The following is a 26,403-nucleotide window of genomic DNA, read 5'->3' as shown; positions in this document are numbered from 1 at the left end:
AAGCCACGGTCTCTATTTCATAGGTTAAAGCTGGTGGGATATAACTGTTAAAAACTCTATTCTTTATATTTATTGGTATCTTTTTGTTTTATGACATAACACTGGGTATTCCTATTGCTACCCAAGTCATTCGGATTCTTCCAGTGATCTCTGCCATTTGATTCTGTTTATCCGTAGTTTGATAGGTATATATAGGATTCGACACTTTCTATGTCACTTCCGGCAAAGTCTATTGTGATATTTTGATGTGTCATCACTTTTGTTTTACTTAAATTCCTTTTTAAAACGATTTTAGCAGATTCTGGTTTGTTCCTTTAGCATGTAGAGTAGTTCCTCTGTGTTGTTGCTATGTCACCGGTAAGTTCTTCTTAATTTCTTAAATACATCGTCTAATGGAAGAGTAAATAATTTTAGAGAAATAGCATCAGCCTGTCTAACTCCTCTTTTCATTATTTTGCTTATTGTTAGTTCTTCTGCTACAACACAGCCAGTTGTGAACTCGAAATTCACAGACGCATGCAACTAGCAAGAGCAGCAATGACTGAACTAAACGAAGTCTGACGTGATCGTCACCTTACTATAATAAACAAGAAAAGACTTGTTTTAACTCTGTTCTTTTCCATGTGCATGCGAGACATGGACAGTCAAATAATCAGATAGAGGACGCCTAAACGCTTTTGAAATGTCGACCTGGAGATGACTGCTAACAATTCCATGCCGTGCGGCTCACCTTACGAACATCTCGGTTCTAGATGAAATTAAATCCAATCAGCGTCTGTATAGTACTGTTTACTCTATAATTTTAAAGTTCTTTGGCCATATCCATTAAAGTGATCATAAAAGGGAGCGGTTGGTGGTCCAAGAAATGCCTCAGAGTGAACGTTAACGCGGCAGATCTCCACAGCGATGGTCAGACATCACAAAAAAGCTTCTCAACAAGCAGTATACTGAGGCAGTACATGTAAAAGATAACCGCGACCAATGAACAAGTATCATTGCCCACAACACATCTGCCAAGATGTTAATGACTATGATGATGAAGCCCTTCTGCTATCCTTTATTTGCATAGTTCGATTGTCGTATATCTGGAATCAATTCTTGCGTTATTCATTCCTTCTAATACGGCCCAGAGTTCTATGAAAAAAATTTCTTTTTGTAATCGACAAATGCCAAATGAAGAGGCTAATTGCATTCGTTACACTTTTCTACGTACCTGTATTGTCTGTAGGTGTTCTATGTTACTATCTCTCTCTTGTCGTTTCCACAAATGCTCCTAACAATTTTTCTCCATTGGTCTCTATCTGCAGCTGCTCTGAGAGCTTCAAAGAATGAGTTTCCAGCTGAATTCTTAATTTAGTCGGACCATCTAGTTGGTGATCGCCCTCTTGATCTTCTCCCCGGAACTTTTCCAGAAACAATTAATCTTTCCAAACTGTCGTCACCTCTGCGAACCACGTGACCGAAAAATTGGAGAATACGTTGCAAACAGATTGTAGATAGCCTTCTTTTAATCTCGAGTTGGTTTAGAATGGAAACGTTTGTTCTATGAACTGTCCAAAGTATGCGCAGCATTCTTCTCCAGGAGCACATCTCAAAGGCATCAATTTTTTGGCGCTCGCGTCCGCGAAGAGTCCAAGTCTCTGCCCCGTGTATAAATATTGAGAGTACAAGGGCATTCAACAGTCTCATCTTGATATTTTGAGAGATAAATTTGTCTTTCCAAACTTTAGTTAGGAATAAATGTTACTACAACCTTTGCGAAATCACGTATTTTCAACAGGTTGATAAATATCGAACTTAGTTGATAGTCTTTTGGTAATTATTGTGGTAATCAGTTTGTACGGATGTGGTAACAGGCTTATTGGTCTTTAATTTTAGAGTTTGTGTTCTTTCGTCCAAATAGTATTTCTTATTTTAATAGCAGAAATCTGTTATTTTTTGTTAGTAATTTAGCTTTCAATATATAATTTCATCTGTTTCGAGTAATTATAGTTTTGTTTGTTTTTTTTTGGGCTTTTTTTAACATAAAAAAAATAGCTGGAACAAATTGGAAGTATGTTGCTCAGGATAGAGGTGGATGTAAGGAATTGGAAGAGGCCTACGTCCAAAAATGGACGATGGAAGGATAGTAAGAAGGAAGATACGTGTTTCCCATTCAAAGTTTAATTTCCGTAGAATTTGTCAAAGCTTTTTATTTCAGGACGATCTTCTTTCACTGTACACCAAATTTGATATCTTTATTAGAACGAATGTAAAGAATTAAAATAAAGTAACTTTTGTTATTTACAATGATACGAATTAGAATATGTTCTCGACCAGGAGACAAATTAGACTGTTCTGTGAAAAATGTTCTTGGGTGATTGGCTTGTTAGAGCGATAATTATATAATTACGTAGTAGGAAAGAAGTTCTAATTTCAAATTAAAAATAGTCTCACCATTATATCGTCCTTACCTATTAGCAAGAGCAAATTGTCTTGAAAATCGCATTCGCCTTGGGATTTGTTGTAAATAAAGGGACTTTTTCCCAAGAACAATTTCAAATAATGAATAATAGTTTCCCATATTGTGGTGTGAGTATTGTAATCCTAAGATTTGCATACTAATTGATGATAGTAAGTGTACAACTATGTCTTATTCGTCAAATATGTCTACAGTATTTTTAGGTCATTTCTCAGACATTCTGGTCATTTTTTATAAGAAATATGTTAATTGGGTACTTTCATTTTGAATAGTCAGTTTTTTGTTTAATTCTACATTCTATATTTAATTATACTGTCTTTAATTCTAGTTGTAGTACATATTACAGGGGCGGATCCAGGGCCGATTTTCGGGGGGAACTCATGAACAATTTTTAGGGGTTACCGGGAGACTGGGGGAACTTTTTAAAAATTAGTGTTAAAATGGCGAGTTTTAAGGCACTTTTTACATACTTTTGAGTGCCATAAAGACACTTCAAGTATTTTTATTTGTCTAGCAACGAAAAATCAGTAAATTTTAACCTAAATCTCCATGAAGTCCAACCAGTGGGCTTATGGCACCCTCTCTGGATACGCCCTTGACATATTGTATGTTACTGTTAAAGCTTCTAAACATTTTGGATTTTTACACTTTTAGTTATAAAATAGAAGTTCTGTGTACTCAAAATAAACAAAAAACAAAACTTTCTTATTACCTTGTCATTTAAAAAAAAATGATATAAAATGTTCTTCTGCCCGCTTCTCTTCGGCCTTCTATCTTCCCTTCAATTATTATTCGTAACAGGTTATATTTATCATTTCTCATTATATGACTGATGCACGAAGTCTTTCTTTTCTTGATCGTTGTTATAAGTTCTAACTCTCTGTTCCCAAATTCCCAATTATTTGAGCAAAATGCTAACAGATTTTTTGCTAATAAATACAACTTCTTTATCTCCTAATTCATTAATTGTAGGAAAGACAGTTAAGATGTGCCTCTGTATATCCGCTTATACGTATTTCATCCTAAAAGGAATCTTCGGAGCGACTATTTACAGATGCTCTGAACGTGAAAACAATCTTACCTGTCGTAATAGAAGCAACGCTAAAATGGCTTCGATAAGGACGCAATAGCGACATCTGATAATAAATCACGAAACTCGAAATCCGAAGATTTCTAATTGTCGAAACCAAATTCAGATTTTTGCTTTAATCTGTGCCTTCTAAGAATTGCAAGGCAAAACAGACGTTGATAAAGATGTAATTAGAGAAATGGGGAATCTAAAATTACATTCCACAACATATCTCCTCAACTAAGCAAAAATCCTTGGCGAATTGGTTTCTAATACTCATAACGAGTATATCGAAATAAAAGGAAAGACAGTTAAGATTTTTCCTTTTTATAATTGTACATACTGTCCGTCGTGATATTTTGAACAGATGAAAATGGCTCACAAGATCCTCCATCCATTGTTCCTAATTCGAAATACTTTAACACATTTAACACAAGTCGTTGTGCTTGAGGATTCAACGGTTTACCAGGCATATTCTAAAAATAAAAACCCTTAAAAAAGATTTCATATTACTCCGTTGACGTAGTTTAAGCCATATTTAAATAACTAAATGTCAATATAGAGGTTAGAATAACTATTATATTATTCATCATTAGTTAATAAATAAATTCTTAACCCAAACAAATCGAACACGAAGGTAACGGTTAGTCGTTATAACAACTTTTTGTTAAATAATATGTATATTCAATATACAAAAAAAGATTGAATATTTAAATTACACGAAAATAATTTATAAACACACAACAATCGCTATCAAAACAAAACTTACAGTTAGTGCCAGTTGGTGAATCAATTACCGACCATAGTCTTATGGCTGTCTTTGTTTGATGTATACTGTTGTTCATGGACAGGCGGCTTAAGTTCATGGATTTAGTTTCTGTGAGTGGAAAAGAGACATAATATAAAAAATAATTTGTGAATAATACCAAACTTATGCAAAGATCTAGAGGATGGATTGTAAAGATATCTTTTTTTTTAATATACGTTTTAAATTAAATAACAAAATTTAATTGTACTAACTGCCTCAGTTCATACGCTAGTAATATCAATTTCTCCAGCTATGAATAAGGTTTGCCGCATTCTTAATAAACCCATAACATAGTTTGTGGTTAATTAGATTAAATCTTTTTAATAACTGCCTGTAAATGAGTAGAGGTAGTACAAGTGGCGAACCCTATTAGGAAAAACCAAGATAAGAAAAGCGTTTTTGTGAACAGCTGCTAAACTAGTTCTTTGAAGTAAATTGAAGAGGTTACGCGTATTATGTGTGCCTGGGGTATGTAATTATTCGAGGAAATTATATTTAATGGTAATAATCCTGATAGTAGAATTATTGAGATCGCTTCTAAAAACCTATTAATGAAATTATAGGAAAGTAAAACAATAAATCTAAAAGCAAGGGATATTAATAACTATATAAGATGCTAATGCGATGTAAAGAGGATAATTAACGGATATTGTGTTTTAATTAGAAACCTTACACTCGGTTTCCTAATTATCTGTATAGTTATTCAATAAAATTTATACTTTTATGTAGCTGCAGGATAAATTTTATCTATTTTCTGATCTATTTAAGATCAAATTTAGCATTTAAGATGTATATATATATATATATATATATATATATATATACACTAAATGTAGTTCACTGTGATAGTGGTGGGTTTTAGGTCAAAAGTTGGAGAATAGAAGAAAGGATATCAGCTACTTCATCCCTTTATTGAAGACGTTTCGTGTATTAATTCATACACATCATCAGTTCATGTACAAATTAGTTAAATGAGCAAATATACACAGAGATAAAAATTGCACATAGTTTACCTTACAAAAGATATGCAGCTTATTAAGATGGATGAAGAAATAGCTTTACTTCTGAACCAAACAGATTAAAATACAAAACGTTCAGTTTTTCGTAAAAAAACAAAACCAATGTTGGGTGATCAAATTATTATGATCACTGCAAAAAGGATTGTATTTGGGTGTTTAATAAAAAATAAAACTGAATATAAGCATCTAATGATGTGAGTATAATTTAAAAATAGATCAGGAACACGTTCTTTTACAAAATTTTTAAATACTTTTTTCTTTGATCTTAAATAACAATTTTTTTTTAATATTTCGTGTGACCTCTTTTAGCTTCGATGACAGCTTGGATCCTTCTTGGCATGCTTTAAATGTTTTCAGGCATTCTTCTTTTCTTTTATCGTCTCTGTGCCAGGTGGCAATAAGTCTCTCAATTAACTGCTGCTTTTTGTGACAGTTTCTTCAGCGATCCCCCTCTTCATGAGCTCCCATAGATTTTGGATCGGGTTGAAGTCTGGGGAATTACCTGGCCACTTCAGTACTTTAATTTTCTTGTTTTCAGGTACGATTGTTACTGTTTTTGCCTTATGAACGATGAAATGAAGATTTTTAATGATATGTAAGTCTGTATCAACAATACAATCATTATGAAGAATGACTATTATTTCAGTTTGTTTTACTCGATCAAAGGTCTTCTTAAAGTCAATAAAACACTTAAACAGGATGGACGACATGTCTGCATCTCTGTACCATAACTTTAATACTAAATAGTCTTCTCTATTTGCAAGGTTATTGCTGAACCTTGTGTCACTAAGTTGTTCTTCTATTTTTTGGTACGTCCTTGAGTGCAAAATTCGAAGAAATATTTTTAAATCATTTGCTTTAGTGCTTTATAAATCATACTATCCTATTTTTTATCACTAATTTCCCAATTAAGCGTTAAATCACTCATTCATTAGTCAATTACCCCTTTTAACAGATGGCTACACATGCGACCAAACGAGCGGTGTATACTTCTAGCCACATATTGCACGAAATATCGATTTCGCAAGCTAAGTGCTGGCTTAATTCCCACATGTAATCTCTCAAAAATAATGAAGGTCCACTCAAAGAATAACTCCAAAATGATGAGAAAATTTCCACCTCAAGAAAGCGCATCAGTTTCTTAGATCGTGACTGGCGAGACTAAAAAAAGATCGTTGAGGATACGCGCAGCGGCGTGACAGCCGTTCGGAAATAAGAGGGATCTTTGGATGCGTTTAAGTTTAATATTTACTTTTTTGTATTACAACATTGTTGAGAAAATGTTAGAAATATTTGTTATCGATTACTTATCGAGTGGATGATCAACTTGGAGATTCATTGGAACATGAAGATATTTTTTATCTCACAGGGCTAATGTCATGTAGTTAGAAGGTCTAAAACTTTATTTGATATTTTGGCTTTAAGATTTGAAACCATTATACATACAGCAAATCGTGTTTGCACTATTCACATTTTGTTTTGTTCATTATTTCTATTTTCAGAAGCAATTATATAATTGATTATAGACAAAGCCCATTTGTTTTAATATTACCCTTACAGAATTATTTCTTTGTATTCTAACCAAAATTCATACGAACCTGAACCTAAATTTCAAGAACTCTATTACCAGTTATTGTGAAGCGCACTAAATATTACGGTAAATGATATCTAGAAGAACACCATCCTCAGATTGTTTCAGCCATTTAAATACTGTTTGTCTACAAGATCGAGGTCAAGCAGGTCAATTTTGAAAAACTTAGGTCTCTCTCTCACTCTCTCTCAGACTTGACCCTAATCACCCCCCCCCCTCCCGGAGGGAGTGTAGTGGTCATCGTAATGTCGTGTATTGTCCGTCTCCAAAGATCTCTGTCTTTGGTCATTTCTTTTAACTCATGCATAGGTTTTCGCATATATGTGTAATTTGGTCGATCCATCTTGTTGCAGATGTTCTTCGTAATCTTCGGCCTTCTACCTTTCCTTGGATAATAAATCTTTCCTATCTGTGTCTGCTGTCATAACATGTCCAAAGTACGAAGGTGGACTTTCCTGGAGAGTTATTTGCTGACCTTTAGCACATTTGTAATTTAATTTGTCTTGTGGTAGGTCCACGGAATTCATAACATTCTTCTTCAACAGAACATTTTAGTGACGTCTATCTTTCTTCTTTTCGCTTGTCGTAGAGCCCAAGATTCACATCCGTATGTTAATATTGGGAATATTAATCACTCCTTTACATAAGATTTGTTCAAATCTTCGTTCAGCATTTGGTTCAGTGCTAAGAAGCAACTTCGGTACGAAGAATATTAGATTGTCATCTTTGGGTATCGGTAATATTAAATGTGTTGGCTTAAACCCAAATTGCGTGGATGATCATCATCAACCAGCCCTGATTTGTCGATTGTTAAACAAAGATATTTCGTCCCGATGTTTCCATTACTTACGTTCTGTGCCTCTGCTATCCAATTGGTTACAATTCTTTTGAGATCGTCACTCCATCTCGGTGGGTGTTGGGTGTCTTCCCCGAATTCGCTTGTTTGTCCGTGGTCTCCACTCAAGCAATTTTTTTGTCCACCTGTCGTCTTTTATTTTTGCAACATGTCCATGGTACTTGCATGTTAATGTATTATCCATATGTATCGCTAAGTATTTTGGGCTTATGGATTGGGAAATTTCAATCTTGTTGCGGTGAAGATTGAGACTTTGCTCTTAGTTTATCTGGACTAACTAGGCTTCTTTGATCTTATTCTTCATTTTTAGAATCCTGATTAAATATTTTTAGGTGATTTTGTAGGATATTTGAAGCAATTCTGGGATCATCAGACCACGCTAGTACAAAAATTTAATTGACGTTAATTTGATGACTGACTGACGTTATTCTGGCTCAGGTTTTAGTGTTAACGATTACTTACATAGCCTGGACCGACAGCTGTACGTTTTTTCCGAAGCAGTTAAATTAGAATTGAGGGTGTCTATGCCGGGAATCGAACCCGGGCGGTCAGGCTTGGTAAGCTAGTACCATAGTCACTGAGCTATGGCTGCCACGTTTGACTGACTTACTCTGAGTTATCTATTAGTAATGTTTGATTTTACTTATTTGAAGTAATAAATTTTGGAGAGTAGACTTCGGAGAGTATGCGCAAGTTTTTTGACTTCTTTTTTAGTACATTAAAGTTTAGTATATCATAGTATACTATTAAGTATATTTTATTAGCAACTTATGTATTAGAACAATAATTATAATGTAAAAAAGAGAAGAAATGACTGAAAATTAAGGATATTAAAATGAATTAATAATTGTTTATATTAAGTATATGGTATCTGGAATACTATGATTATAATAAAGAAAAGAATAGTAAGTATAATGTAAAATGTGTTGTTGAAAAATGCAGATTGTGTCCACAGGGCATGATCTCATTAAAAAGCGTTATTATAAACGTGATATAATCACCAAGCAGTGTAATTTTAAAGGCTGATTGACGAGCCGCCTTTGGAAGAGTACCGAAGCTAAATGATGATGAAGTTACTAAATCCGGTTCTCCTCCAGAGGTATAATATAGTCGTTCATCATAGTAAACTCCCTCCGCCCTCCTGATACTCGATCTCGCCTCTCTGGACTTTTATTTAAATTTATAATTATTTGTTCCTTAAGAGGATGGGTATTTAAGGAGATGATGGGTCGGATGAGGTTTTAGATAATGTGAAATTAAGTTGCACTGACCTCTACTTATGTTGAAAGAAAATATTTGCATTTCGTAGAAATACTATAGATAATTATTTAATTAATTTATAAATTATTTAAGTAGGAAATTATTCCTTTTACGTATATCAGAATATGGTGGGTTTATGATTCATTGTAATAGAACAGTTCTGCAAAAATAGCTTCCATCAAATTTATTGTCCATCACTGTAATACAAGACGAAAAGGGGAAAATTTCATAGAAGGTATGTGGTCAATAAGGAATATAGTAAGGTGGACTCTCTTTCTCTCTCTCTCTCTCTCTCTCTCTCTCTCTCTCTCTCTCTCTCTCTCTCTCTCTCTCTCTCTCTATCTCTCTTCAATGACGCTACAGCCCAAATCGATTCACCTCCAAGCATTCCTTTCTTCGACTGGTTATCTATCCTCCTCCTCCTCCAGTTATCTATCCTAAACATCTCTCTAGTGTCTGTGTTCACATAGTTCCACTAAAAATTCATTTTTTGTAAAGTGACTTTCCCAGTGCAGTCTTTATGTTTTATGGTTAAATCTTATTCTTCACGCATTATTGTTGCTCATGGATCCCAATCTTCCTCTCAATTTCTTTCGTTTAAAGGTATTGATAAGGTTTATTATTTTTCTCTCATGATACGTGTTTCTGCGCCATGTGTGGCTAATATCTGCTCCCCGTAATAAAAAAAAGAGCGTGGCACTAGAGAAGTGCCGACAGAAGTGGATACTTCTTATAGCGCGTTATTTCTATATATGGTTAAACATAAAAAAAAAGCGTGGCACTTGAGAAGTGCCGACAGAAGTGAATACTTCTTATAGCGCGTTATTTCTATATATGGGTAAACATAAAAAAGAGCGTGGCACTTGACTAGTTGGTCGTCTTCAGTGCCGTATAGCCAAGTTATAACAATCATTTTTGCGACAAAATGTTTCCTTGTGTATGTTATAAAGTATATTATTAGTAGAAGCTTGTTTGGTCTGTTTAAAACGTCGAAGTATGCTCGGGAGATAAAATACAGAGGTCAGTTTGCACCAGACACTGCAGAGTAACAGATCTCGTAAATATATCTAAAGTTGTTCGCAAAACCTGAGTGAACTGGAAGAGGAAGTATACCAAGGTAAAAGTGGAGGGTTGGTGTTGATAATAATACCAGTAAGAATAGTTATGGTAAACTGGCATAAAGCTGCAAGGAATAAGAGCTACTTGAATAACAGAATAATCTTAGAATAGTCCAAACAACGGTTCAGGGAAGGATGATAATGCTTTTTGAATCTTGTATACATGTTATCCCACCAATTATGCATATATAATGTTACTTATTCGCCCGTTACTCCATTTTATTAGGATTTCTGTTATTTTGATAATTTAGGATACACGTGTTTATATTTATTTATATTACTATACATTAACGGTTGAGTTTACCGAAAGTACGAGCTGAATATAGCCGCAAATGTCAACCATGAAATAAAATATTTCGGTTGGGCAGTATTTGGGATGTTTTTATAATGCATATGTTGTATGCTTCAAATATAAAGAGAGAAAGCTTTTAAAAGTACATTTTGATTATACTATTTTATGAATTCTGCAATTTTTAATATATATGAAACAATAACGGGTAAATATTTGTATTGTTGCAATCTGGCAACTGCTGATTTGACGATTGCCAAATATATCCCCTCCCTAATTTATCAAAGGGCAATTGTCGAAAAAAAAATTCTAATAATTAACTGCAATTAATTTAAAAAGAAACAAATATTTACTGATTCTTGTTTTATATAAATCAAAAATTGCAGAATTCATAACATAATATAATCAAAATGTACTTTTCTAAAGCTTTATCTCTTTATATTTGAAGTATACAACATATGCATTATTACACATTATTATACATTATAAAAACATGCCAACACTGCTAAACCGAAATTTTTTGTTCCATGTTTGACATTTGCGGCTATAATCAGCTTTTACTTTCAGTAAACTCAACACATTATACATACATATATATTCCCTTACTTTGATTAAATCTGAATAGCCCAACACCTTAACTTTGTAAATATATAATCCCAATTAAGGATTTATATAAAACAACTAAATTATTTTGTATCGTCCGATTATCTTCGAAAAACATCTTTATACCCGAAGTCCACGTTAAGCGTATATATAAATAAGCTATTATAAATAAGTCATGTTGATTACAAAACACTATAAAAAATATTACCATATGCAGTGCTTCTTCGTAGGTCCGTATTATTTTTAATTAATACCGAACACAGTCCTCCCACTGGGCCTATTCCTCTTAAATTTCTAATTATTCAAATCTTAATCTCTGAATCTAGCGACCGTCCCGTCCTATCGAATAAATATTTTTCCCTTCTAAACCAGATTGGCCTGCGCAGAGCCACACTAAGAACCTGTTCGATGATAAGTAATAATTTTAATATCAGTATAGACAGTCCTATATAAATATATACATATAGGAGAATTTATATATAGATGAAAAGAGACAAAAGCAGAAGGGCTTACAAGTACCTAGTTTAACTTTTTTTAAAACTTAATGTAGGCCAGTAAAGGAAAAAAATAAACAATTGACCGAGATAATTGCAAAACCCCCTTATTTTTGCAGTACCTAATTTATAAATGTTAATAATTTCGTTTTTTGAATAAGGTACTTGACATTAGGGCATTTATTGAGTTATTGGAGTGTGCTAAATATCACCTAGATCGATCTAGTAGTTTGTAAGTTATTCAATTTGTTTATCCCGAAGAGCGATTATTTAAACAATTGTAATTGCTCAAACAGTAACTCTAGAGGTATTTAGCCGATAGCAGTCGATTATTTGAGGCTTTAATTTTAAGATATATTAAAAAAATTCAACAGTTTATCAAAACTGCTATTAAAAAAACCTTTTAAAAAAAGGGCTGACTTTTTAGCTTATAAAAATTTATAATCACTTTGACATTTTTATGACATGCGCTTTTAAGTAGGCTCACTGAAAAGATGGTCAAAAAACTCAATATTTAAAAAGAAAGAACCTTATATGACCCATGAGAACCAAATTGACAATTTTTTTCTTAAAATCATATTTTCATTATTTATTAACATTAAGAGCTGAAAATTGAACTATAAACGAGAATTTAAATTTTTGATCTAATCTTTAGTTGGCATGTACCGAGAAGAAATAAAAAGTTACCACCCGTTAAAGTGATGGTACTAGTAAAACAACGTCTGTCCGAGCCGGTTTTTTTTTGGAACTTCAAATTGGAGCTAAAAAAATTTGTAATATCTTGATTTCTATGGCACGCAGAATATTTATTTTTTTTAACTTGGTAACTCGAGAAAATAATAAGAAATGTTCTACTTTCACCTCCTGGAAAAATTATAAATATTTCCTCACAAATGAAAGAACTTTTGAAGGTCTACAATTTTTATTTAAACCACTTTTCTATATATAAGATTTTTACGTAAAATCTATGTTTTCGTAGATTGACTGGGGTAATACTGTTAAATATTGTCTAATTTTTGCGACGTTTTTGTAATTATACAATTGTAATTGTATAATTTGTAATTGTACAATTGATAAGGTCCGACACAACCGTCTTATACAGTTACTTAAAGATAAACACATAGACAAAAAAGACTTAAGAATAATAACTCATCTCTACTTTAACCAAACAGCAAAAGTCAGAGTAGGCAAAGAACTTTCAGAGGAAGTAGAGATAAAAAGAGGCGTTAGGCAAGGTTGCATACTCTCCCCCTTATTGTTCAATCTATATTCGGAAGAAATAATTAAAAAATCACTAGAAAATGTAACAATTGGAATAAAAGTCAACGGCAGACCCATCAACAATATCAGATATGCCGATGATACTATACTAATTGCAGAGAATATACAAGATCTACAGACACTTTTAGATAATGTAGTAAATGCTAGTGAGGAAAGCGGACTAACGCTTAATGCTAATAAAACAAAATTTATGACAATTTCCAAAATACAACAACAAGACATTTTAAACATAAGAGGGGTTCTAATAGAAAAAGTAAAAAAATACAGATATCTTGGTACAATTATTAATGAAAATAACGAGTATACAGAAGAAATAAAAATGAGAATTGGACAAGCTAGAGCAACATTTAATAAGATGAGAAAAGTATTATGCAGTAGAGACCTTAGTTTGCAACTCAAAATAAGAATATTACAAGTGTATTTGTATGTGTGTGTTTTATCATATGTGTTTTCGGTGCTGCTGTACGGGATGGAGGCCTGGACCTTAAAGAAAGAGGTGAGCGATGTGGAGGTCCTCAGAAAGATGAAAAAGGAAATGGAAATCATGAATACGATTAAGATAAGAAAGTTACAGTATCTCGGCCACGTTATGAGAGGGGATAAATATGTGTTGCTGCAAGCCATAATGCAGGGAAAGATACAGGGAAGACGAAGTATTGAAAGAAGACGCATCTCCTGGCTCAACAATCTGAGAAAGTGGTATAATTGCAGTTCCGTAGACTTGTTCAGAGCTGCAATCCCAAAAGTGAACATAGCTGTGATGATTACCAACCTCGTTAGAGGAGACGGTACCTAAAGAAGAAGAAAGGGACTAATCACTAAATTCACCATGCTATAGGAATTGTCGTGCATGCTATAGCATGACGTAGTCGAATTTTAACAATGGCGAAGATTTGTTTAAAAAAAAGTGAGATGAAGAAAAGAACTGTTTTCAAGAGATGCCAAAATCCGTAAAAACTCAACTGATAAGCTATGCAGATGACTGTTCAACAAAGTATAGCGTAAGAGCGTCGATAGATTTGTTTTAAGATTTTGATGTTAAAAATTTTTTTTTCTATATCTATACCTAAATAAACCATAATCATCGAAAAGGAGGTATGAAGACGATATTATAATTCGTCATTTTAAACCCGAATGGTAGAAAAAATTTTTGTTAAAAAAAAAAAAAATTTGGATTACGCATGAACCAAAAAAATCTGGCCGGCTAACAATTTTTGTTTAAAAAAGTAATGTCATGAATAAGTGAAGGTTTTCAATGAACTATCGCTGTTGTTAGCAGGTTAGCGAAGCTAACCATATTTTGATGAAACGGAAATAAAAAAACATCGACCTATAAGCTTTATTAGCTTGGGTTTACAGTTTACTTTAATCGCTATTGACACTGACTTCATTTTACCTCGTTAGAGGTCGCTATTAGCATTTATTGGAACATTATTTTCCTAATAACGGTCACCTGGATGGTACGCGTTGGTTCAATTCAGTCCCCTCACAAAGTCTTTTCTGATGATAGGTAAACCTTAAACACGTGTAGGAGAATGGTGAGAGACTCGAATTGACTTGAAATGCAACCATCTATATTTATTTTGAAATAATAAAATACATTTGCCTAAGACATGGTATAAACGCAAATGTGAAAATTGCTTTATCCAGAAGTGCGTTAGTGCGTTGAATAGGTCACATTATGTGCAGGTTTTAGAATCTGCAAAATGACAAAAAGGTTGACATTAAATCAGGACAAAAATATTGACACTAAATAAGACTTTGCCGTGACTAGTAAATATTTATTACTGATGTTTTAGGAATACAGACGATGATAAACAACGAACATTAAGATATTTTGATTGATTATTTGTTCATCTACTCCATTGAAACAGTAATTAGAATAGAATTAGATTTTGTAAAGGTGCTGCTTCTAATGACTATGCAATATTAGATATTATATATAAAATAACGAATCTGAAGAATCCATGTGGAAAAGAAGATAGAAGTTCCTTGTTCACTTCTACCGAGCCTAGTCCGGCTCTTCGACCGGACCGGTAAATACTTTTTTTTATTTGACAACACAAAATAAAAATGTCTACGTGTCCATCGGTCTATAAATTTCGTTTTAACGCCATACTGTGTAGATAAAAATATTTTGTGGACGGACCGAGCTCGAGTAATCAAATATAAACGTCTTACAGAAATATTAATTGGTCAGTAATTTATCTTAGCTATAAAAGTCAATGATCGCAATTATTTAAATTATTTATGATTTAATAATCAACGTTGGTGCTGTCTTATTTCATTCTTCTTTGGTTTTGTGGTGTTAAAAGCGTTGATTTATTCCTGAGGTACTAGTAAAGTGAAATATTGGTTTGTAAAACGGACACCTTTTTTATTACGGTGTAATGTCATGATCATATAGCGAACAAGACAACTAACACTATAAAATTGTAATCAAGATTCAGTAGTTTAGCAGCATTTCTCTTTTTCTGTCGGAAACCTAATTTAATCTTTTATGGTTTTCGATAAATTTAATATACTCGAATAAGAACACAAATAATCTCAGAACGTAAATAAAATAAAGCTTTTGTGATTGCTACTAAACTACAATAAATACACATTTAGTGTATATTCGTAACAGGTAACAGTACATTTTCTTCTTCATCGCTTTTTTCTAAGAAAATTACTTCAAAATATAAATTAGATCCACAATTTAATTTCAGTTCTGCCAAAGCAATTAATTTTCCACTCTTCCCTTTTTGGACATTTTTCTTTTGATTTTTTCCCACCGCTTCCTTGTATAGTTTTCTGGATTGTTGTATATGCTGTTTCCTTCCATGTTTGTCTCTCTTTTGATCGCGATGATTTAGAAATACCTATTGTAATGGTTTTAATAAATACTTCACCTTGCAATTTATCTGTTGGTTCACCTGTTTCTAGTATATATTTATTTGATTTCTTCCATACTTCTTTTCGCCAATTTCCTGATCAATATTTCAAATTTTTGTTTTATTTTTTTCCAGCTTTAACATGAATAGACATTTAAATATCAATATGTTCTACAGATAAAATGATTTAAACTATTACTTCCACATTCCTCGTCCATTGTTCCGTTACCAAAAAGCTCGTGTGTTTCCTTTTATTTAATTCATAAACATCTTAAACATTTTACTTAATTGAACAGAACTTGTTTCCTAACACTAATTGACCACAACGTCTTCACCTGCTTGAGTATTTGAATAACTTTACAGGGGGATACAAGATAGGAAGTTACATCTTTAAATGATTTTAATCTGATTTCCTAATAGGCTCTATTCAAAGGTATAAAATTACCTTTATATTTTAAGTGAAAGATTAACCTGATATAAAAACTTATATCATCTGATATCCAAGGAATGCATGAAGAAAGTCCATATAGTTACATGTTGAAATAGGGAAAATACGAAAACTCATTTCGACAAAAAAATTTACTAGAATAAAAACTAGTTTGCAGCTTCCAATGTTTCCAGTGTATGTTTCCAACAGCAGTATTTAGAAATCATATTGTGGACCTCAATGCTCAGTTACAACAGAAACCCTAATAGTATTTTAAAATTAGATCGGGGGAATTCAATGCTCAACACTAACACAAACCTTAAAAGCAAAACATAATTTTTTATGACTTAACATTTTTTTTTTAGTTTTATATAACCATATAACTTTTAATGCTAAATTCAAATCCGTCATCAATATTTCTGCAGTTTTCACTGGACTAATTAATCCTGGGACCAACAGACTACACATAATTAAATCATCGATTTTTAAATTTTTATTTAATTTCGGTCTAATAGAGACAAAAAATTGTTCCAAAATGTAATGTAATGTAAATGTTTCCAAGAGTAAAATGTATCTCATGAAATGTGTGCGTTGAAAAACGATCAAAGAAATAAAAATATTATAGTGTGCAAAATAAAACAATAAAAAAGTGGTACAGTAGGCGGTACTGTAGACTAGCGGAAGCTGCATACGATGTTTTCTGTATTTTTAAAATTTAAATAATATGTATTTTGAAAATGAATAAAGTACAGATGGACACAAAAAGCTGTAACCTTCAAGGTCATTCTACCCGGTATATCGAAGAATGACTATTGAGTTGTCGAAGTGAGCTAAGCTTAAACATCCATTTAGTTAGCATTGGACACCAATTTTAGTCGGTTTACAACGTTGTCAGATAACTTCGTAATTCGTGAAATATTTTTTGTAGAGTTTTGATATCAAAAACTAAGAGGGGAAATAATTTTTTATTAAAATGAATAAAGTAAGTGCCGTAAAAAATTAGACTTTCTGTGCACAAGCTCGTAAAATCATTACTGTTTTAAAATTTACGCAGAAGGAAATGTACTTCTTATTGAGTCATCCAAAGTACAAGAACGAGTAGCTGCTTTGACAGGTACATTGATGGTATATTTATATTATAAAATAATCGAATAAGAGAAAAAAGTTTATATAATATTAAATGTTTATAGGTGTCAGTTTATCCAGCGTCAAAAAAATCGCTAAAGATGGTCGTGAGGTTGAAAATGGAGAAACTGTTGGATTCTTTACACCTAATAAATGACAAAAAAAGTCCTCAAAAATACAGCTAGATGCATGTGATCAAGGTATCTTACGGAAACAGATATATAATTTCTTAGCGATCAACAAGTTCCCATAATTAAGAAAATTCATTAAAAATTTGTAAGCGAACTGAATTATGCAGGAAGTAGAGAAAGTATGAGAAGAGAATTTCATAAACTTTGGTTTCGCTGGAAAAAACAGTCGATAATTACAGTTGAAATTAGACATTTAAGGCTTCAATACCTGAGAAACATTAAGGAAGCTAGAGAATCAAATAAATTTATAATGTTTACTGACGAGATTTATTTATTAACGACTAATATTTCCAAAAACAATTGGAAAGTCGACAATTGGAAGTCAACTTCAAAATCTGTAGACTATCATGGTGACATGAACTTTATAAATTTTAAAAAATGGTTGGAAAAACAACTTTTAAGTAACTTGCCTCCAAATAGTGTAATAGTGTTGGATAATGCACCATACCATAATACACAGGAAGATAAATGTCTCACATCCTTATCGAAGAAGTATGTTATGCTGGAATGGCTTCAAGAAAAAAATATTCCATATACTGCTTCTATGTTGAAGTCTGATCTGTATAACATAACATAATAAAATTGCATAAACCTCGTCATGGAAAATTTACAATCGATAAAATTATACGAGCACAAGGACATGATGTATTTAGACTCCCACCAAACCATCTTGATTTAAACCCTATTGAAATGGTTTGGGCAGCTTTGAAATCCTATGTGAGACCCAGAAATGTGGACTTTACATTTACGTCAATACAGCAGCTATCGGACGAATTTTTTTAAACATTTCCTGTGGAAGAATGTAAAAAAAATAACTGAAAAAGTCATCGCAACTGAACTCTTACTCCTCTTTAAATTTAACAAAAAGGGAAAGTTTTACTTATTGATGAAGTATCCAAATATAAATCACTTAAGTATAGAAACCAAGAAAAAATATTAACGAAAACTGGAAGTTTTAAATAAAGAGAATGGTCGATAAGAGGACAGAGAAAAGAGAAAAAGAAAATTAAAAGCAAAATATTAAAAATTGAATTCTAATTAAAAAGTAAATTTAAACTATACATAAATTTTAAGAACACACTGCAGAAATTGCTGAATTAATAAATGAGATTTGCTTAGCTTCTCGTCCTATCAGGAATATTCCCTCCTGATAACCGCAGAAGTACTGCTCTGGTAAGAAATCATAAAATTACTAGTAATTACCCTGTCTTAGCTTTACACAAATATATTTCCGATATCCGTAAATAGATAAGAACAAAGCACAGAACTACACATTCGTATGGTACTTCATCCTTGTGAATTGATTCCAAGTTTTGATTTGATTCGTAAGACCTGGGTGACATTAAATAGAATCAGTGCGGGAAGGTAGGGATTATGACATATGGTTTTTATTTTCATGTAAAGTTTTATATGTTAAATAAATAAACAATGTTCAGAAAACTCTTTTGGCTTCATCTTAATGGGTAAGCATGTCGTGATCCGCCGGGTTTTCAAATCATCTATAACCGAAAACTAAACTTGGACATCTGGATTACAGTTATTAAATGCTACGTTTGGTCAGTCCTTCTGCATGGTGTTGAAGCCTGGACAATTAAATACCATAAAACAGTTAGAAGCCTTTGAAATGTGGCTTTATCACAGTATGCTCAGAATATCATAGACACAACAGATTACGAATCGAACAGTATTAAACCCCATAAATAGAGAGTTCAAACTGATAACAACGATTAAGAAAAGAAAGACCTCGTACCCAGGCCACATCAGCAGAAATGACAAATATAACTTGGTATGATTCATAATTAAAGGGAAGATATAGGGTCGAAGCGGAGTAGGCAGAAGAGCCATATAATGGCTTTTTAATATCAAAACTTAGACGGGCATGAACGTTAAACACTTACTAAGAGTGGCGCAGAATAGAGATGAATATAACATTATGATGTAGTGATCGCAAACTTCCAGTTATGGAGTACACCAGAAGAAGAAGATCCCATCGTAGTAACCTGATTGTTCTGGTTATTGATAAATTAACACATTTGAATAGCTTAACCATTTTTTAAAATGCAGATCTTGCTTTCTCTATCCTACATTTGATATCTCAAATATTTATAGTAATGCTTTTTATGCCATTTTGTGCACATACTTGCATATGTGTTCTTTCATTATATTATTTGCATTATATTCGATATAAGTGGTTAACACTGTATTCCACATTTTCCCTTTTTTTATACCCTGAGCAAAAGATTCTGCTTTTAATATACGTCATAAAGAATAGAGGACTCTTTATTAGCAACATTAAATGATAACTCCCCGCCTTCCTTGTAAGACTGTGATTTTAACTATATAAGCCCCTTGTTATTAGTATTATTTATTACTGACATTTTGTAAGTTCAAATTAAAAACTGTAATTCAATGTAATGTGAACATTAGCCGAGGTTTTGTAATAAATTAAAAATCACACAACCATTATCATCTACAAGATATTCCACCCCCTTAGTCTTAATTCCATACAGAGGGATGTGGTGACATCATCAAATTTTTATATTTTTTCAAATCTCTTTCATCCTTCTCTGTTATTGTTTAATCCGCCCAACGTCTTGGAGATCTTCTCCGAAATAGGTCCGAAAGCTCTTTTTCTTCCTTCAGCTCTGCCTCTGCCCTCGATTATCAGTTTTTATCACAAGGTGTTAGTAATATACAAATAATGTTTCACGCCATACGCTGTTGATGAGCACTTGTTGATGACTTATTACAATAATACAAATTGTTGGTATATACTCGAAATATGAAACAAAAATGTACATTAAAAGATGCCTAAAAAGAATATTTTGTAATATTTGCTAAAATTATTCATTGTCCCCATCAATTACAAAACTATTTGGAATAAATCGATTTTTCTAATTTACTGGTAATTTTTCTTTTCTTTTCTATTTTAGAATTTTCTTATTAATATTTGGAGGTCTAGTCCTGTCCATTTCTTTATGTTACGCAGCCATGCTATTTGTCGTCTGCCAGGACCACGTTTCCTTCTATTTTTTCTTATATGATTGTAAGATAATATTTATTTTAGCGTTCATTTTTAAGTAACAAACATCTTTTATAACTGTTTCTGTTCTCAAAACGTGACTACATGCAGTTTTAATTATTTTATTAACTAAATGTATATTTCTTTATGTGTCATCTCATTTCTTGAGTTTTCATTCACTCTAAAACAATGGTTATAGATCCGAAGTAGTCGATATATTGAATCTCTTCAGAAATTTTTAACTTATTTTCATCTTATTGAGTTTAGCATGCTATTTAAGCCTATTGCTGAGGGTTTTGTATCAATTAACGCACAAGCTTATTATTTGCTCATGACATTCATTGCACTGGATTCTCTATGACATAGTGATTAATATTTATTTCTACATTTTCTCTTTTTTCTCATGGCAAATATCTGTAACATTATAGAAAGTACTCCCTGCAGTGGCAAATACAATTCAAAAGACGATGCAACTTTCTGTCAACTCAAAGCCTCGCCCTGTATACTTATTATTTCGTTTTGTAAATTCCTTCTGTGAGTTAAGGTACCCAAAAATCCTCAAAAAAAGTGCAGGTATAAAAGCTTCCTGTTTATAAAAGGAACCGCCTAATTCAGCATCGGTATATGACAGTGAATAAAAACGAAGCACTGAAGTCTAAAGACTAGCTATAAACCATTCAAGAGGATTTCCAGGGATTTTAGAAAACTGAATTCTTTGGAATTCGTTTAGAATGAATGAGATGTACGCTGTACGTGGCATTTTATTCTAATTTACTACGGATTTCCAAGATTAATTTCTTATTTAGAAGAGTCGTTAATATAATGGATGTTTTTCAGCAGGTATCCCACGTATTTCAAGTTAAGAATGAGAGTATATGCATAAAATAGAGTATATGCATATGATTGTATGAGAATAATATTTTACATTTGTTTTGACGTTTCTATCTCCAATCCGGAAATCGTATCCAAAAATTATAAATTAAGAAATTATTAGATTTAATCTATAAATGTTTGTAAGCTGGTGTTGCATGGATTTAATATACTAAGGTTGGAGTATATTGATATTTTTACATGTAGCTGATAGACGACACTTACTGTACACTACTGACATTCCGGAAACAAGATAGGCCATTTTTACTAGCTACTTTTGACGTAAGTATTTATTCAAAGGCTCCATCTTTAGTATATTATATCGATGTGGTATTAGGGCATTGTGTTGACAGTTTGACAGTTGACTTACTAGGCCTCGATTTTGTGGGCAAATAGCTATATTTTAAATAAAATTCTAAAAGGTGTTTCTGTGCTCATATAGTTAATTAAAATGAATGTATCTGGCCTTATATTCTTCTCTTATTACTTATTAGCCGGGATGGTCTGGATATCTGGCCGAAGCGCCTCAATATACTCGTACTATGTGAAGGAAGGAAATAAGTTCTGAGATGTGGGTGTACAGACGATTAAAGTAAAGACAAGCAACGATCTATAACGTTCACGGAACTAGAAGAAGGAGGCGGATTAATAACAGGCCGACCCTGATTAATAACCTGAGAGATATCGTAACTTAAAAGTTCAAAAATAGTGGTTTTTGGCCATTTTTGAGGTTATGTATTTTATACATTTTTTTTTATAAAATCTACCTCGCTTTAATTTAAACAATCGTTTAAGAGTCTTACGTATATGTTCAACTGAAACGTCATTTTTATTAAGTAACCAGCATTAATCTGCCATCATTCGTATATCCCAACGACCTTGAAAATGATGCTTTTTCTGCTTGAAGACTTGGTGAAATCGCTCTCCCATCTCTCTGCTGAATGCACCTGCATTCTGTGGGAAATGAGAAAAGATAAAGTGTAATTTCAAGCTCATCGGGCAGCCTAGTTTTTAAATTTTTTTAGGTATTGTTGATAAATGATTGCCTAGAAAATTGTGGACAACTTCTTTAAAACTAACACCATCCTAATGCTATTTAACCCAGACAAGTTTATGTCTGGGTTAATTTAATGAGTATGTACCTAAATTCGCTCATATTGTGGAACTTAATTTTTCCATAAAATATGCATTTTATATTGTAATTCTCAGGGTTGAGTAAATATGCCTGCTTTTGGTTGAGACTTATATCTACTTTAAGACGGTTATAACAGTTTCTGGAAGAAAAATTATATTACGATGCTACATAACCTCAAAAATGGCCAAAACCCGCTACTTTTGCACTTTTATGTTAGGTTATCTTAGAAACCACAGCTAATTTGGCAATCGAGCTCAAATTTAGCTTCAGCGCACAAAAAACCTTATCAAAAGTATATTCGGATCTCTGGGTCCGAATATTGATCACATTTGTCGGCCTGTGTAATCATCCATACCCACATTAATTATCGTACAACGTGCAATCGTATTTTAATAGATCTGCCCAACAATTCCAAATTGAAATACTTATAGATTCAAAGAGTAATCTACAAAACCAAATGTCAATTTTGTAATATTTTATAAAAGTCGTTATTTTTATTTTTCATGATGATTAATAACGTCAATACCAACGCGTAGGACGGTGTTTTGTTACAATTACCTCTACCTAAGGCTAAGAATAAAATAATTGTTCAATAAGCGTTCCAACGCTTACTCAGTGCACATTAATTCTCGCAATGTCAACAGTGCTTAACGAAACAATCGAAATCGTGTTTTTACTCCTACGCAGTCGTACTCCCCGACAATATATAGAGTGTATACATAGCATTGTTCCATTTTTTTATAAAAATAAAACAATATTTATTGTCTTTGAATATACAGGCGACTTCAATATTTTTATATAACGAAATAACGCCATACCGTCTGGCTAAACTGTACACAGAAAGTTTAAATGGAAGTTTTAAATTGTTTAGTATTTTTTTCATTTCACGCTAGAACTGTTTTTTTAACATTCTTTCGCCTATCAACTTAATTTGTACCTTTAACACATTATTTACAGAATGGCCTATTCTCAGTCATTGATGAAGGAATTGTAGGCATTTGAAATATGATGTGCTCTACACAAAAATGGAACTTCTGAGTCATACGAGAAACGAACACCGACGAAAACTATTTCAGTTGATTTTAGGTCAAACTGCGCCACGAAGGTGGCCAGGGAGAAATTGAGTTTCCTCAATTTAAATCTAAAAACTTAATTTAATATCACAACTACGGAAATGTTTCTTACAGCCTTGAATAATGTTGCTTATAGTCGTTAATATTTAGAACGGAGAGTTATTCGAGGAAGAACAGAAAAATCCATGCACGCCATCGGTTGCTAGTCTAAAGAGTAATATCTCCACACCTAACAGACAGAAAAAAAAAAACATCAAAAATACAACTAGATTTTCATCTTAGTGGCCGCCAATAAATTCTTGCATTAAAAAAAATCATTATAAATTAGTAAACAAATTGAATTATATAGGAAATAAAGAAAGTATAAGAATCATAAGGTTGCGTGTTGTGTTTTGGTGAAAAAGATACTGGAAGTTTACGACTGCAGTACCTTAGAAACGCTAAAAGACTTAAAAGAGCTAAAGAAAAAAGTAAAGAAGGAGAAAGTAGTAAAAAACAATTTTTATTGAACATGTTTATTTCTTATAATTAATATACTGAAAAAGGATAAGTTTAAATGTATTATATAATACAAATATACCGCAAAGGAACAATAAACAAAGCTTACCTACTTAAAAAAAAATTCAAAAATCTGTCTAAGGTCAAAACGTTGTAAGTGCCAGATTTTTAACCTACAGCACCTACAGTTTCCTACAGTAGAAACTCGACCTGGGTGACCTAATTTTTCTTGAAAATACTTCTTGACATCATCGTGAAGATAAGGGAGCATTTTTTCAATATCTGTTCTTTTTTCTCTGGAATACTAAAGTGAATTCTAGATTGGTCTCACTCCATCCAGCGAGCTCACTATGTCCTTTAGCCACCATCACCCTATCAATTTTTTTTCTTCTAAGACGAAGCTGAGTAGCTGATGAAATTCCTAACTTTGTGTTCAGTTTATCATGGGCAACGGTTTTGAAATCATAAAAGTCTAAACCACCATGCACAAGAATGGATTTTTCTGGCCCTTACTAGTAATGATGTTAACAACATTTAATAATGTGTAAATCTTAAACACTTTTTAACGTTTTTCTATGATTGCGAAATCTTCCTTGCAGGAAAGTGTGTCCTTTTACGAGAAATTTGTGAATAATTTCCTCAAAAATATTATTTGCTAGTATGGTCAAATACATGGCGATCATGTATTTGAGCTTTTTCTTTCCATGATTGCCAATTCCCTTAGTAGGGTAAGTATATAAACAGGCGCTAGTTTCCAAGGAACCCCTTTCCTTAAAGTCCGCAGTCCATAAACACATGAACCCCTTTCTGTGATGGAATAGTGAATTCCTAAGTTACACACTGCAAGCTGTTGTGAATAGTATATAGAGTGGGTTAATTGGGGAATGTACATTTACTGTTGAATAAGGAAAGAACATAGCAATTACTTGTATGCATGCATTTTTGCTCTCAGTGGACATTGCTTTTGTAGAAGCCTCTGCTCTCCGATGGTGAATCTTCTGTTCTGTTACAGCAGCTTTATCTCTTAATTTTTTTTTGGAACAACCAAACTATTACATGTGAAGCATCTATCTACTTTAGGCCTTGCACAGTACATCAAACTCACGTTTAAATCCAATGACAAGTAGAGCTTATCCGGGGCTTTTGCCCTTGCATAGTGGATTTGAACTTTTGGAAATCTTTTGTATGCTCTATAACCTTGTTAGTTCAGACAGTCTTGAAAATATTTTGTCGAGCCCCTCCTCGTTTTTCCGACACATCCCTTTTACCATCAAGAATTTTTCTCCCAAAAGTTGCACTCTTCTTGGAGTTACGCCAAACGTACTACAAAATGTTTTGAGGCAAACTCTGACTTCTGAACCTCCAGGCAAAAGTAAATGGTGAGTGAAAGAGTGCTTTCTCGTACTTTCACTGGGATGTTCATACTGACCGTGACGTCTCCTTTTGATTGATTGGGGATAAATAAATCTTTATAGGTAACTTTGCTGCTTACTATAATCAGACATTTCATAGAAATGATTGTACAATTCAACAAGGTATTCCAGTCTTATGGATCTACATGCTAGTGGATACTTGAATTTTACCTAAAACAATTTAGCATTATTTAGATAGATTTAAACAAAAAAAATTATTTATATTTTAACGACTATTTAAATAGGTATCTCTTTACACCATACTTACATCAGATGAAGGCATTTTCTTTGTTACGGTCACTTTAGTGACTAGAGAAACATATTCTTCGTCAGAGTTTCCGATTTTCTTGCTTTTATTTTTTTTTTTTCCAGCTATTAACAACTCTTCTTTTCATCTTGCACCGTTTTTCTGTAGTTTCATCCATATCCTTTCTCAATACTTATTTTTAAACCCAACCAAACACGTCTAAACAATAATAATTTAGTAACTGATGCGCCACTCTACCTTTAACAGAATTGCACCACAGTATAGGTACAAATGTTTGTTCCTTATATATGCTCATTATGCTGTGATTGCACTGCCACTACGATCTACGATAATTACAACTTTATAACTTTCTCCGCTACTTTACCCCCCACTACTCACGCCGTCGCTAGCGATCTTCTTCTTCAGGTTCCTTCTCCTATCGGAGGTTGGAAATCATCATCGCTATCTTAATTTTATTGGCCGCGCTTCTGAATAATTCTAATGAGCTGCAACCGAACCAACCACTCTCTCAAATTTCTTAGCCACGATATTTTGCGTCGTCCTGGGTTTCTCTTCTCTTGTATCTTCCCTTGCATAATTAATCTAAATAATACGTACTTCTCGCCCCTCATTATATTACCCAGATATTGAATCTTTCTAATTTTAACAGTTTTTATGACT

General features: G+C 32.8%; 1 protein-coding gene across 5 annotated transcripts in view; it reads left to right on the top strand.

Moving 5' to 3' along the window:
- Positions 1-26,403, top strand: part of ci (transcriptional activator cubitus interruptus) — a 410,707-nt gene that overhangs the window by 301,185 nt on the left and 83,119 nt on the right. Inside the window, exon 1 of one of the 5 annotated variants that reach the window (XM_072520603.1) lies at positions 4,731-4,806. The exons of the other annotated variants lie outside the window; for them this stretch is intronic. The gene's annotated coding sequence lies outside the window, so the exon portion shown is untranslated. Of the gene's footprint in view, positions 1-4,730; positions 4,807-26,403 lie in introns of those variants that run through there. 5 annotated transcript variants of the gene reach the window in all.

Source organism: Diabrotica undecimpunctata, chromosome 1, assembly GCF_040954645.1.
Source record: "Diabrotica undecimpunctata isolate CICGRU chromosome 1, icDiaUnde3, whole genome shotgun sequence".
Classification (NCBI taxonomy): Eukaryota; Metazoa; Arthropoda; class Insecta; order Coleoptera; family Chrysomelidae; genus Diabrotica; species Diabrotica undecimpunctata.
The sequence above is the reverse complement of the archived record's forward strand: the minus strand, read 5'-3'. Positions and strand labels throughout refer to the sequence as shown.